This window comes from Nicotiana tabacum, unplaced genomic scaffold, assembly GCF_000715075.1.
Source record: "Nicotiana tabacum cultivar K326 unplaced genomic scaffold, ASM71507v2 Un00006, whole genome shotgun sequence".
Classification (NCBI taxonomy): domain Eukaryota; kingdom Viridiplantae; phylum Streptophyta; class Magnoliopsida; order Solanales; family Solanaceae; genus Nicotiana; species Nicotiana tabacum.
Genome location: NW_027438244.1, coordinates 1,037,645 through 1,051,971, shown reverse-complemented (window position 1 = coordinate 1,051,971; position 14,327 = coordinate 1,037,645). Strand labels below are relative to the sequence as shown.

The 14,327-nt window shown below is 38.9% G+C and overlaps 1 non-coding gene across 1 annotated transcript; it reads left to right on the top strand.

The window, feature by feature from the left end:
- Positions 1-12,399: 12,399 nt before the first annotated feature.
- On the top strand, positions 12,400-12,506 carry LOC142178864 (small nucleolar RNA R71). The gene has a single exon (XR_012707073.1). It is a non-coding gene; the product is annotated as a small nucleolar RNA R71 (small nucleolar RNA).
- The last annotated feature ends 1,821 nt before the right edge of the window (positions 12,507-14,327 follow it).

The window sequence follows — 14,327 nt, the reverse complement described above, 5'->3', positions numbered from 1 at the left end:
TATTAGGAAAATTATTAAAATTTTGGAGTACAAATGATACTCAAGGACTAATAGCAAAGAACTACAGTAAAAATACAAATGACTAATATGTACCATAAAATTTTGAAACTTTATATAAAAATATACATATATATTGGTGTAATAATAAATTTAAATAGCTACTTTTATAGTCGGTTTGATTCGGTTTTTTCCGGTTATTTTTTGATTAAAACCAAAACCAAACCAAATTTGATTTGTTTTTCAAATTCAAAACCAAAACAAAATTGAGCCTAAAAAGTATCAGTTTTTTGGTCGGTTTGGTTCGGTTTTTCGGGTTTTTATGAACACCCCTAGTTAAATGGATGGAATATCCTTGACTAATCCTTGGATTTTAGTAAAAATAGGGCATGTTCTTCAAAAACTCAAAAATTCTGGCAAGAACAATAGAGAAAATTGGAAAAAGATTAACAATGGAGGATCGCCGACTAAAAAACCTCTCTTGTTCAACCAGAAAAATGTGATTCTAACTTGGTGTCAAGTTTGATTTCAATTCTTGAGTTTTTCTATATTTTTGTGATATTTTGGAATACTTTTGTGGGCTTTGATTGATTTCTATTTTTATTACAAGAAATCTTGAGTTAGAAAAAATAGATTTATGCTGGTGAAAATCTCTGGCAAAGTTGAGCTCATCGGAGAAAAAGGTGCCAAAAAAACATAAGCAAAGATACAAAAAAATATTAAATTAAAATAATGAGTAAACATAAAAATAATATTAAAGAAATGATGTGGCACAAACTGGTTGGTGCGTGTCATCCACTGATTTCTTTGAAACTGGTGGTTATCTCAAAAGGTGTTATTAAGGTTCGGCCGGTAGTTTTGAGTGTATTAGCCCTGATCCCCTATTTATTGCCTCCTCTGTATTATACTATAGTTACATGACTTGACGGGGTATTTGGTTTTGTTTTTGGATGAGTTTCGGAGTGAAAAGGGACACATAGTCCCTAAGTTGGAAGGTTAAGTCGTAGGAGTTGACTGTAGTGTGACTTGTGTGAATATGACTACGGAATAGAGTTTTGACGGTTTCAATAGTTCCGTATGATAATTTTGGACTTAAGAGCGTGTTCGGATATTGATTTGGAAGCCCGTAGGTTGTATCAGCACGATTTGGCAAAAGTTGGAAAACGTAAGATTTTTGGAAAGTTTGATCGGGAGTTGACTTTATTGATATTGGGTCCGGATCCCGATTTCAGAAGTTACAATAGGTCCGTAATATTATTTATTACTTGTGTGCAAAATTTGGTGTAAATCAGAATTTTTTTTGAATGAATCGGTGATGTTTTCGAAATTCAGAAGTCCATAGTTCATAGGCTTAAATTTGGGTTGTGATTCGTAGAATATGTGTTATTTGATGTGATTTGTGGCATAGAATAAGTATGTTATGTGTTTTGAAATTTGTTGGTATATTTGTACGGGGTTCCGAGGGCCCCGGATGTGAATCACACCTGTAGAGGGTCTGGCCGCATGTGCTGTCACGCAGGTGCTCCTTGGACATCGCAAAAGCAGAGGAGCCAGCTCAGGCCTGGGTTCGCAAGTGCAGATGCCTGAGCACAGATGTCGTTCCGCAGGTGCGACCCTTTTCTCCGTAGAAGAGGAATTTGAGGAGGGGACCTGGGACAGGACCGCAGGTGGGTCTCCTTCTCCGTAGAAGCGGGCTCGTAGGTGCGAGCCATGGACTGCAAAAGCGGGACCCCTGGACTTAAGTGGAATCTGCACATGCCATGGTTTTTCCGCAAGTGCGATGTCGCAGAAGCGACCCAAGGGCCGCAAATACAGGGATCGTTGGGCAGAAAAGGGAAATTCGAGGATTTGATTTCATTATTTATTTTGGGACTTTGAGAGCTCAGTTTGAGGCAAAATTTCGAGGGATTTTCAAAGAGGACTTTGGGGTAAGGTGTTTTAACTCGCTTTTGATTATTTCCCATGAATCTATTGATAATTTCATCATTTAATTAGTGTTTTGGAGTTTGAAATTGGGAAAAATTGGTAGAAACTCCTTAGGCTAAATTCTTGAGTTTTGAAAGGCAATATGAGGTCGGATTGGAATAATTCCTATATGGTTGGACTCAATATCGAATGGTCTATTTTTGTAATTCTGGTCGGGTTTCAAGGCGTGGACCCGGGGTGATTTTAAGGGGCGATTTTTCAATTCTTTGCAAAGATCATAATTTCATTGTTTAAATTAGTTTTCTATAGTTACATATATATATATATATATATATATATATATATATATATATATATATATATATATATATTATGAAATTATTTTTGCTAGATTCGAACCGTTCGGAGTTGAAAAATCAGGGGAAAGGCCTTCTAGTTAATTGATTTACTGTGGTTTGAGGTAAGTGACTTATCTAACCATGTGTGAAAAAAATTCCCCTTAGGATTTGGTATTGTTGTGATAATTATGATATGTGAAAGCCGTGTACGTAAGGTGACGAGTGCGTACACGGGCTAAATATAAAATTTCTGATTTTAACTATGTAGTTCCCTTTCACGCTTTAATTTAGTTACGTTAACATGTGGTAGTCATCATATTTAGTCTAATTTCACATGTCTACTTGTTTATCTCTTATTTGCAAATTGACCTACATGTTTAGTTCAATTACTTGCTTTCTTTTATTTCGTATTCGGCCAAATACCTAGTCGGCCCCTTAAAAGTTGGTTCTAATTTCCATTTTGACACCTCAACTAAGCTCAATACCTATTGAACACTTCAATTTCAATAAAAGTGTACCGATTAAACACAAATTTAATAATTCAATATTGTGTTGGGGGCGTGAATATCACTTGCTATCTACCTGGCAAACAAGACTAATGAGAAAATGACATGTCAGCAAGACAAAAAAATCAAATTTGAACAGAGAAAAAGAAAAAAAAAGGCCCTCCACAACCCCTTCGCTACAACCCCCACCTACCATCGTCCCCAACTCCTCACCGGCCTAATTCCCTAGCTAATGCAGTTCCTCGCTGAACCCCTTCTTCGTCTTCTCCAAATAACAAGCAGAACCACACACAATCACTAATCTGAGCAAACAACAACCAATTGAAATAAACATATTCATAAATTCGAACATAAATCAGTGATTAAATTCAGAAACTAGGTATGAATTCAAGGAAGCCAGGTCGTCTTTCTCGCAATGAAGGCTCTGAAAAATTTGAACCAAAACCCAATTCGAACCAGCTTAAAATACACTCAAACATTAGATTCAGATTTTCAAAAATGTTTCCAACAAGAATCTATAACACGCAATTGATTTCTAGTCAAAGTTTTCAGATCCTTTATTTTAATTCAAGCTCGAAGCTCCTTTAATGGAGGTCAAATTTTCTCCTCAAATTAATTCTCATCCAGCAAACTGTTTCAGCCAACAAATTCCAACTCAAATTAAATTAGAACTCCAAATTTATTCCCTAAATCTCAAAATCGAGATAGATTGTAATAGTCTATGGTTGACCACACAAAGTTAGAGTTCAAAATTGTGATTAAACTTAGATTGGAATATTACTACAGTGGAGTAAGATTCTCAACAATGGAGAGGCTTCTAAGTTTAGGTGGTTTGGCAGTGATGGACTAGTAGGGATGGAATTTGGTGTCAAAGGTCGTGGCTATGGTGGAGTGTGTTAGAGATGATGGTGGCAAAAAAAATAAGATTAAAGAGAGAAGAGAAAAAATTAATATTAAGGAGTATTTCCTTTGCTTTTACTTTCCACGCTCTCAAAAGAGCGTGTAATTACAGACACTATGTCATGTCAGCATATGTGTTCAATAGGTACATTTTTATTGAAGTTAAAGTGTTCAATAGGTATTGAACTTAGTTAAAGTATTAAAATGGAAACTGGAACCAACTTTAAGGGGCCGCTTAGGTATTTGGCCTTCGTAATCATTATTTAACTGTGAATCCTTATTTAAAATTGCTATTCTTGGAATATTTTACCATTGAGTTTGTTATTGAGTTGCAAAGGCCGTGGTTCCTATTGAGGCAGAGTGTAATATGTGAAATATCGTTTTATTGAGTTACTCTTCAGTTGTTATTGTTGAGACTTTGTGTATATTGTGATTGAGTCGTAGGCTCCTTATTGTAAAATTTTATTATCGTTTGGCTTTTCTGCAAGTTGTGATATTGGACACTTGAGGTGCGAATTGTGATACATTGTGATATTGATACATATACGGTGGTTAAGGTCTGGGTGTTGAAATGCATATGGTAAGATAAGGTGGGCTTGATACACGTGGCTAGTAGGAGAACTACTAGAAGCCATGCGATGTAGTAAGGAGGGCTAAAACGCGGGATGCTATTTCGAAAAAAATAATTTTCAAAATCAGATACTTCCTATCAGTCCCGACATTAGTGAGCTGATGTTGCTTTGGAGACTTCAAAGTACACCTACCCGCGTCTACAGGCCTCAGAGGCCCTTTTATCCTGATTTTCCTTGTGTTATTACACTATCTTAGACAGTGATGTATATGATTGTTCAGAAATGTTACTAGAGCTTGTGACTTATACTTCACCAGATTTTAGAAGTTGTACATTTTGAGTTACAAATTCTATTTATGTAGTTGTTGAAGTTTTGATATTTTTAGTTTTTATTTCAATTATTCCGCACATTGTTAGGCTTACCTAGTCTTAGAGACTAGGTGCCATCACGACATCCTATAGAGGGAATTTGGATCGTGACAAGTTGGTATCAGAGCTCTAGGTTCATAGGTGTTATGAGTCACAAACAAGTTTAGTAGAGTCTCGTGGATCGGTACAGAGATATCTGTACTTATCTTCGGGAGACTATGGAACTGTTAGGAAAAGCTTCACTTCTTTGATTCCTTATCGTGCGAATTTGTTGACTTCGGGATTCTAAATTTCTCTCTTCCAACTTGGTGAGGACACGTAAAAGTGGATCGGATGATCGAACACCCGCGCCCCCTGCTAGAGCCATGAGAGGCCGGGGCCGGGGACATCCACGTGGTGTAGCACTTCAGGAGACTCTCGCCCAGGTTTTGAGCATGTTCGGCACTTTAGCTCAGGCATGGTTGATCCCACTTACTCCTGCCATGTCTCAGGCCGGGGGAGGAGCACATACTCCCACCGCCCGTACCCTAGATTAGCGGATCCAGGTTTACCAGGTTCCAGAGTTTATACCAGTGAAGCCGGCCGCCCCAGTTCAGCCCGAGGCTAGGGCAGCAACTTCGGAGGGGGAGCAACTCAGGCTCGAGAGGTACAAGAAGTACAACCCTCCTACATTCAACGGCTTGGCTTTAGAGGATTCCCAGGGTTTCCTTGAGGAGTGACACAGTAACCTCCATATTATGGGTATTGTGGAGTCTAGTGGGGCTGCTTTCACGACGTTCCAACATAAAGGAGCGACTTATCAGTGGCGGCAAACATATGAATTGGGTAGTCCGGCCAAGGAAGCTTCACTCACTTTGGCTCAGTTCTCAGACATGTTCTTAAGGGAGTTTGTCCCCTAGAGTCTCAGAGATGCATGGCCCGCAGATTTTGAGCAGTTGCGCCAGTGTTCTATGATCGTATCGGAGTATACAGTCTAGTTCAGTGATTTGTCCAAGCATGCACCAACCTTGGTTGCTACTGTTAGAGAGTGTGTCCATCGATTTATCAAGAGGCTCAACCCTAGTATCAGATTTAGCATGGCCCGAGAATTGGAGATATATATCGCATACCAACAGGTAGTAGAGATCGCTAGGAGATTGGAGGGTATGTGGGCCTGGGAGAGAGAGGAGAGAGAGTCCAAGAGGCCTCAAAATTCTAGCACATATAGTTATGCCCGTGCCCTAGTTGTGGCTCGTCATTGTAGGGGCTATATGAACCGCCCTGTTTATTCAGCATTTCCAGCTTCCAGCGGTATTCCGGCCACTCCTAGGCCCCAGGCTCCCTATTATGCACCGCCATTGTCTAGTGCACCCCCTGCACGGGGTGCTTTCAGTGGTCAGTCCAGCTGATCAGGACCGAGCCAGTCACAACAATCACGTTCTTCTGAATTTTGTTTTGAGTGTGTTGAAATTCGTCATATAGTGAGGGATTACCCATGACTCAGGAGGGGTGCACCTCCACTGACTACTCAAGCTCCGCGTATTCCACCGGGTCCTCAGGCTTCTCAGTCCATGGTTTCCGCACCCGTTTCCACTCCACCTATATAACCAGCTAAAGGTGGAGGTCGGGCAGGTAGAGGTCTTCCTAGAAGGGGAGGCTAGGCCAAATATTATTCTCTTCCTTCTAGGACGGAGGCAGTTGCATCCAACTTAGTCATCACAGGTATTGTATCAGTCGTGTTTGGTTGTTCTTAGTGGTTTTGAGACCATAGTCGATTTATTGTTGCTCAGTATGGTAGATTTTGATGTTATTTTGGGCATGGCCTGGTTGTTGCCCTATCATGCTATTTTTGATTGTCACTCCAAGACCTTGATTATGTTCCTACAAGTTTATCTCATTTCTAAAGGCTCAGCAGATGGTTGAGAAGGGGTGTGATGCGTATCTGGCATATGTGAGAGATGTCAGTGTTGATACTTTTACCATTGAGTCAGTGCCGATAGTGAGGGATTATCCAAATGTATTCCCGGAGGATCTTCCAGGCATGCTGTCTGATAGGAATATCGACTTTGGTATTGATTTGTTATTGATCACTTAGCCTATTTTTATTCCTCCATATCGTATGGCCCCACCAGAGTTGAAGTAGTTAAAGGAGCAGTTGTATGAGCTGCTGGATAAGGGTTTCATTCGGCCTAGTGTATCACCTTGGGGTGCTCCGGTCTTGTTTGTAAAGAAGAAAGCTGGTTCTATGTGCATGTGCATTTATTACCGTCAGTTGAACATGGTTATAGTGAGGAACATGTATCCATTGCCACGTATTGATGACCTATTTGATCAACTACAGGGTGCCAGAGTGTTCTCCAAGATTGACTTGCGTTCAGGCTATCATCAATTGAAGATTCGGGAGCGAGATATCCCGGAGACTACCTTCAGGACTATGTATGGTCATTACGAGTTCCTTGTGATGTCTTCTGGGTTGACCAACACCCCAACAACATTCATGCACTTGATGAACAGTGTATTCCAGCATTATATCGACTCTTCAGTCATTGTGTTTATTGACAACATTTTGGTGTACTCTTGGAGCTGGGGGGATCATGAACAGCACCCGAGGACCGTGCTTCAGACCTTGAGAGAAAAGAAGTTATATGCAAAATTTTCAAAGTGTGAATTCTGGCTTGATTCAGTGGCATTTTTGGGTCATGTAGTGTCGAGTGAAGCGATCAAGGTGGATCTGAAGAGGATTGAAGCAGTGCAGAGTTGGCCCAGACCATTTTTAGCTACGAAGATCCGGAGTTTTCTTAGTTTGGCGGGGTACTACCGTCGATTTGTAGAGCATTTCTCATCTATTGCAGCACCTATAACCAGATTGACCCAGAAGGGTGCTCCGTTCAGATGGATGGAGGAGTGTGAGGAGAGATTTCAAAAGCTCAAGAAAGCTTTGACTACAGCCCCAATGTTGGTGTTGCGTTCGAGTTCGGGGTCTTATACTGTATAATGTGATGCATTGCGTATCGGCCTCGGCGTGGTGTTGATGCATAACGGTAGGGTGATTGCCTATGTGTCGAGCGTAAAACACACACTTAAATAATGTTCGCTCATCAAATATAGTATAGTATAATATCGTATCTACAGGGATTGGAGTTAAACAATATTGTCGTAGTTTCTAGCTTGATTGCTATCCAAGATTATTAACAATTGAGATGTCTATGATTAATATCTAAAATTAACTAAGAATCTAAAGCTATTGACTAATGACTCTCGAGACAAGGAATGAGCAAATAAGGTTATCAGTGGGAGAAGATAGGGGTTGATAGGATAGGTGCAAGATAATTGTTTGGGATCTAACTCTAGACAATTCACTTCTAATGTTCAAGTGAGTCTCTCTAATTCACTCAATTATTAGTTCAAATGTTCAATAAAAACTCCTCTCTCGATTAAGTCTTAACCTTATGAGATGAACCAATTTAAGCACATGAAGATATGCAAGAATGCGTAATGGATTGGTCTTTAGGAAAACCTCTTTCGATTATTCTCCTAACGAGGTTTAATCAATGATTCAACTAGCTTCTTTCTATTACTAAGAAGAATTAATGAACTCAACCAATAATATAATGCAAAGATAACACAAGTTATGCCTCTCTCGATTACATGAACAAGTGAAATGCTTCAATACATAAAACTAGAGTTATAATCCACAAACAATCATCAATACACCAAATCCATCAAACCCTAAAGAGAACTACTCCATAGATATGGAGCAATTCATCATAAATATCATTAAAGTATAGGAAAACATAAATTCGATCCAAACTCGGGTCTTGAGTAAGGAATGAATGAGGAAATCCTTATGCTCGTATTCTTCCAACTCGTCCTTAGATCGAATATGTGTCAAAAGTCCAAAAAATAATTTTTTCCCATGTATTTATACCAAGTAGGGTCGGCCCCACACGAAATCACCTTTTCTCAGTCAAAATAGGATTTTCACTATGTAAAACTTGCACAAACGCGCCACATGGGGTGACGCGCCATATGGGGCATTAGTGGGTAAATTTAGAGAGTTAGTTTTGACAGACACCAAATATTTGTACAGCCGCGGTGCCCCACCCGCCGCAGCAATGAGGATTTCTTAGAGTACGGATTTTTCGGGCGTTTTGACGTCCATACTTGGTAACATGATCCCGGCTTAATCCCTTGGGATCTTACTCAGACTTCAAAGCTCCAAAACACTCGAATTCATTCTATTACATCTGCATAGCTCGGAATCACTCCTACAAGGCATAAAACACACAATAAGTTCAAAACACTATCGATTAAAGCTCAAACATGAATAAAGTGTAGTGAATTAGAGTGCAATAAGCGACTTAAACACACAATTATAGCCTACCATCAATAACCTCACACTTAAACCATTGCTCGTCCTCGAGATATCAAACTACATTTCATATAGACACGACCTTTTTAAACAACTCTCATAACTCATCACACCAAGAATATTTAAAATAGATTAAGTACAATACCGTAATATCCTGGCCTCATGATTTGCCTCAAAAGCACCACGCATTATTTATAACCCGCTTACTTACTCTAACACAGAGGTCAACGACATTACCTTTCCTTCATGAATCAAGTGCCCTCACACAACAATAGAGAGTAGTTTCACACACAATGAAATTTAAGAACAATCAGGAACTCAAGATAAAACGAATTCACTCATTCTCAGAAGTAACATTCATATGCCACAAATGATGTACCATAGGCTTGCCTATAGTGTACTACTCTACTAATTGAGCTCATTCAGTCGAGGATCAAGTAGGACTTTAACTGGTTGTAATGTAGGTTGCGGGATGGGTAGGATACATTTGGATATAAGAGTGACTACACCTCCCTAAGAACTTTAATACATACATTTCATTCAAAACCCCATACTTATGTCAACCCATAACTCCACCTTCACATCAATATACATTAACTCCCTACTTCTTTAAGCACAATTACATCAAGAATCACTATCAAGGAATATTTTTCACAATCATACACTTAATTGTTTTTTTCTTTTTCAATTAAAGTGGCTCTTTCTTTTTCAAAATATTTCACCTTTCTCCTTATTTTAATAGTTCCACTCAAAATCCAAACCAACCACCCCATACTTCAACTTTTACAAAGTTCATAACGAATTCAAGTGCTCACAAGAGGTAAAAGGTTCATATAGATAGTCAATTCAAATAAATGGGTAGGGCTTGTAATATGGTTGCCAAAGAAATAAGATTACAAGCACAAAGGGGTTAACTATGATACATAACAATTAGGTGGGTAAAAGCATATAACTGGATCAACAAACAAATGCCTATATCCCTTCCAAGACTGAATAAAACTACCATTCTCTTTGCAAACAAATGGGACAAGTTCTAGACATCAAATGCAATGCACAGAATAACACAAAACCTCACACACACATGGCACATAACTCACTCAAAATGGGACTATCAAGACACTCTAGTCAAAGTAGTTAAGCAAGGTTAATATCATACAATTTAAGGTACTTATACAAGAGTCAAAACCTGAGCCTAAGCGTCACAACTAAAATACTCACCATTCTCAAGGTATAATAAAGTCAAGAGATATTGCCTTCAATTCAAACCATAGCACAAGGTTTCCTACTACTCTACAAAACAAAAACTAACTACACCCGGTTCAAACAAAACCTTTGGAAAAGAATCGCGGTGCAAAGAAAAACAAAGGGGGACTTGTTACACTACCTAACAAAAGAACTTTTTTTTGTCTTTTTCCTTCGACTTTAATCCCTCAAGAAACCTATCGATGATATCCATCATCGGGACAAATCAAAAAATTTAAAATTTTAATGGTTTTTTCAATTATTTTCTATCTCTAATTACTACAATTACCAAACAGAAAACTAATATACATACAAACATAACATCCTCCACCCCACACTTTAAGTTGTTGCATGTCCCCATGACGCATAATTAAAAAGTATAAGGTAAAGGAAACATCCCTGAATATCTAGTCGGGGTCTGAGTCAAAGTCGGGCTCCATTCCTCGCGCCCGAACTAATACACACATCTATGTAGACAACTTCTTCTCAGCCTTCTTGGGGTACACCATACACTTATCGTTCTCGCTCACTGCAACCTTCTATTCCGATCCCTTCACTTTCCATTCAACACTTGCAACTTGTTTTCCTTTTTGCACCCCCTTTTCTCCATCCATCTTAAATGTCACAGTTTTCGCACCCAATCTACGCATGAATTTTCTCTCGTGTATATCTAGTATCGCTCTACCTATCTCTAAGAATGGTCTTCCTAGGATAAGGGGGACCTCCTTGTTTTTCTCCATATTCACCACTATAAAATTTCACAGGAAATACAAACTTATCCACCCAAACTAACACATCTTCCACTATCCTCTTAGGTATTAGAGTCGTTTGGTCTGCCAGCTGAAAAGATATTAGTGAAGACCTTATCTCTATGATATCCTTCTCTAGTTTCCTGTAAATAGATAGAGGCATTAAATTAATTGAGGCACCAGAATCATATAATGATTTATCAAAATGAATAGTTCCTACAGAGCAAGGTATAGTAAAACTCTCTGGATCTCCACACTTTTGTGGGAGTTTGTTTTGCAATATCGCGCTGCAATGCTCTGTGAGCTTGACCACTGAGGTTTCCTCTATCTTCCTCTTCTTTGTAAGGATCTCTTTCAAGAATTTGGCATAAGCAGGCATCTGTGAGAGTGCTTCTATGAATGGTAAGTTTACATGAACCTGTTTCAGCACATCTAGAAATCTCCCAAGTTGCTTATCCATCTTTTCTCTACTTTGCTTTTGAGGAAAAGGTAGAGCAGGCATATACTTGCTCTCCTTGGGTTCCTTCCTTATTGAGTTTTCATCCTTATGTTTTTTCTCGGCTTTCATCTGGCCTTTCTTCTTCTTATAAACTTCACTTTCCAGCTGCTCCCCACTTTATTTTTCAAGTCTCACATCATTTTGGATTAGGGTGAGACCTTTCAACACTTGCCCACTTCTCAGAGTTAAAACATTCACTATTTATTTGGGATTTCTTTCAGTATCAGTAGGGAGAGTTCCTGGATCCTCTCAGACAATAGAGTGGCTAGCTGCCCAACTTGTCTTTCCAGGTTTTGAAAACCAGTGCCTAGTTCTTTGATAGCTGCTCCATGTTCCCGTATAGATGTGCTATGAGTTTCAAGACTCTCATCAGTTTTCAGAATGAATGCCTTCATGAGATCTTATATGCCAGACTGAATGGGCTATTGAGGCTGAAATTGCTGCCTCTGCTGATTTTTGAATGCTGGAGCTCCTTGTCCCTAGGGCCTAGATTTATTTTGTTTCCATGCATTCGCGGTACCCCCAAGTGAACTCCATGAATAACCGGGGTGCCTCTGACCCATTGCATTAAATTTTTTGTTTCCCACAACATTCACTTCCTCATTTAAGGCTTGACACACATGAATAGGGTGTTCTCTTCCACATATATCATAAGCGACGTGAGGCTCATTTTGTATCAAGGCTAAGGTGAGCATTCATATTTCTTTAGCCATAGCATCAAGTTGTACCTGCACAGATGTATTAGCATTAACTTGGTGAACACCAGTTGATCTTCTTCTTTCAGCACTCTTAGAGGGCCACTGATTATCAATTTTAGATAACTCATCAACAATTGTTACTATATCCTTTAGAGTCTTCTTCATCAAAGGGCCTCCATTTGCATTGCTCAATGTTCTACACGAGGCTGGTGTCAATCCTTCCCAAATATCCTAGAGTTGCATCCAGAGTTCAATTCCGCTATGTTGACATGTTCTAACTATCTCCTTAAACCTCTCACATGCTTTAAAAACAGTTTCAGTCTCTTTCTGACATAAGTTATGGATTTCTCTTCTAATCTTGCCCGTCTTAGCCGAGGAGAAATATTTATCAAGGAATTTTCTAGTCATCTCCTCCCAAGTTCTGATCGGTCCACTAGGCAAACTCCGAAGTCACTCCTTAGTGTCATCTTTAAGTGAAAAGGGGAATTCCCTTAAGTACAATGCATCTTGTGATACCCCATTGTATTGAAAGGTGTTCATAATCTCCTCGAAGTCCATTAGATATGTGTTTGGATTTTCGCTTGGCTTCCCTCTAAAGATACAATAATTCTGGAGGGTTTGAAGCAACCCTTGCTTCAACTCGAAATTGTTTGCTGCAATTGGACGTGGTCTAACACTGGATAATCCTTGATTGTAGACCGGTCTAGCATAATCAACAAGTGGTCTCCCAGGCCTGGGAGCTATATTTTCGAATTGGTCAACAGCCAAGGGTTGATGTTAAGTCTGTGACCCTCTCTTCTTCATAGATGTTCTGCGCATCTCTAATAGCTACTTCCTCAGCATCCCGTGCTGCTTTTTCTTGTTGTTGGGCTGCCTCTCTTGCAGCTAAATCTACATTATCATCACCATTTCCGGCCATAGTTTCTTGGGTTAAGGATTGCCTAACCTTTTCTAGCTTCTCAGTGAGATCTTTTTCCTTCCTCAATTGTCGTAGTTTTGTTTCTAACTCTGGCTTGTATGGTAGCACTACTTTCGCAGAAGCTCGAGTCATGCACCAATCATAACCTATAACCTGCGCACAACCAAAGAACACCAAACGTAAAAAGAAAAAAATAAAATAAAAAGAAACAAAATTGCTGAATTAGGACTATAAATTATTTCAAACACTATTGATTACCAATCCCCGGCAACGACGCCAAAATTTGATGAGCGCAAACACACACACTTAAATTATACTCGCTAATCAAATATAGTATAGTATAATATCGTATCCACATGGATTGGAGTTAAACATTATTCTCATAGTTACTAGCTTGATTGATATCCAAGATGATCAACAATTGAGATGTCTATGATTAATATCTAAAATTAACTAAGAATCTAAAGCTATTAACTAATGACTCTCGAGACAGGGAATGATCAAATAAGATTATCAGTGGGAGAATATAGGGGTTGATAGGATAGGTGCAAGATAATTGTTTGGGATCTAACTCTAGACAATTCATTTCTAATGTTTAAGTGAGTCTCTCGAATTCACTCAATTATTAGTTCAAACGTTCAGTAAAAACTCCTCTCTCGATTAAGTCTTAACCTTACGAGATGAACCAATTTAAGCACGTGAAGATATGCAAGAATGCATAGTGGATTGGTCTTTAGGAAAACCTCTTACAATTATTCTCCAAACTAGGTTTAGTCAATGATTAAACTAGTCTCTTTCAATTATCACAAGTTATGCCTCTCTCGATTACATGAACAAGTGAATATAGATGCAGCAGTAAAAGCATCTAAAAATTCTTCAATACATAAAACTAGAGTTATAATCTACAAACAATAATAAATACACCAAATCCATCAAACCCTAAAGAGAATTACTCCATAGATATGGAGCAACTCATCACAAATATCATTAAAGTATAGGAAAACATAAATTCGATCCAAACTCGGGTCTTGAGTAAGGAATGAATGATGAAATCCTTGTGCTTGTATTCTCTCAACTCCTTCTTATGTCTAATATGTGTCAAAAAGTCCAGAAATAACATTTTTCCGTGTACTAAGTAGGGTCGGCCCTAGACGAAATTACCTTTTCTCAGCTGAAATAGGATTTTCACTCTTTAAAATTTGCACAAGCGTTGTGCATGGGGCGACGCTCCATGCGCGGCATTAGTGGGGAAATCCAGAGAG